Here is a 1,114-nt window from a genome sequence, read left to right as displayed (position 1 = left end):
CCTAACCCTTTACCTAACCTTAACCTATTTCTCCTAACCTGCTATGACAAAGTGACTTCATGACACTAGCAGCCAGTAAATACAAGTAAGAGACAATTATGGCCACAATAAGTTGTAAGATGAAAGCTAGTCACATTTGAGATGTTATTAACCTGGTTTCAGAGTCTAATACACACCATCTGTTATTAACCTGGTTTCAGAGTCTAATACACACCATTAACCTGGTTTCAGAGTCTAATACACACCATTAACCTGGTTTCAGAGTCTAATACACACCATTAACCTGGTTTCAGAGTCTAATACACACCATTAACCTAGTTTCAGAGTCTAATACACACCATTAACCTGGTTTCAGAGTCTAATACACACCATCTGTCATTAACCTGGTTTCAGAGTCTAATACACACCATTAACCTGGTTTCAGAGTATAATACACACCATTAACCTGGTTTCAGAGTCTAATACACACCATTAACCTGGTTTCAGAGTCTAATACACACCACCTGTCATTAACCTGGTTTCAGAGTCTAATACACACCATTAACCTGGTTTCAGAGTCTAATACACACCATCTGTCATTAACCTGGTTTCAGAGTCTAATACACACCACTAACCTGGTTTCAGAGTCTAATACACACCATCTGTCATTAACCTGGTTACAGAGTCTAATACACACCATCTGTCATTAACCTGGTTTCAGAGTCTAATACACACCATTAACCTGGTTTCAGAGTCTAATACACACCATTAACCTGGTTTCAGAGTCTAATACACACCATTAACCTGGTTTCAGAGTCTAATACACACCACCTGTCATTAACCTGGTTTCAGAGTCTAATACACACCATTAACCTGGTTTCAGAGTCTAATACACACCATCTGTCATTAACCTGGTTTCAGAGTCTAATACACACCACTAACCTGGTTTCAGAGTCTAATACACACCCTCTGTCATTAACCTGGTTACAGAGTCTAATACACACCATTAACCTGGTTTCAGAGTCTAATACACACCATTAACCTGGTTTCAGAGTCTAATACACACCATTAACCTGGTTCAGAGTCTAATACACACCATCTGTCATTAACCTGGTTTCAGAGTCTAATACACACC

The sequence above is a fragment of the Salmo trutta genome, unplaced genomic scaffold (assembly GCF_901001165.1).
Source record: "Salmo trutta unplaced genomic scaffold, fSalTru1.1, whole genome shotgun sequence".
Classification (NCBI taxonomy): Eukaryota; Metazoa; Chordata; class Actinopteri; order Salmoniformes; family Salmonidae; genus Salmo; species Salmo trutta.
This window is presented reverse-complemented; position numbering follows the sequence as displayed.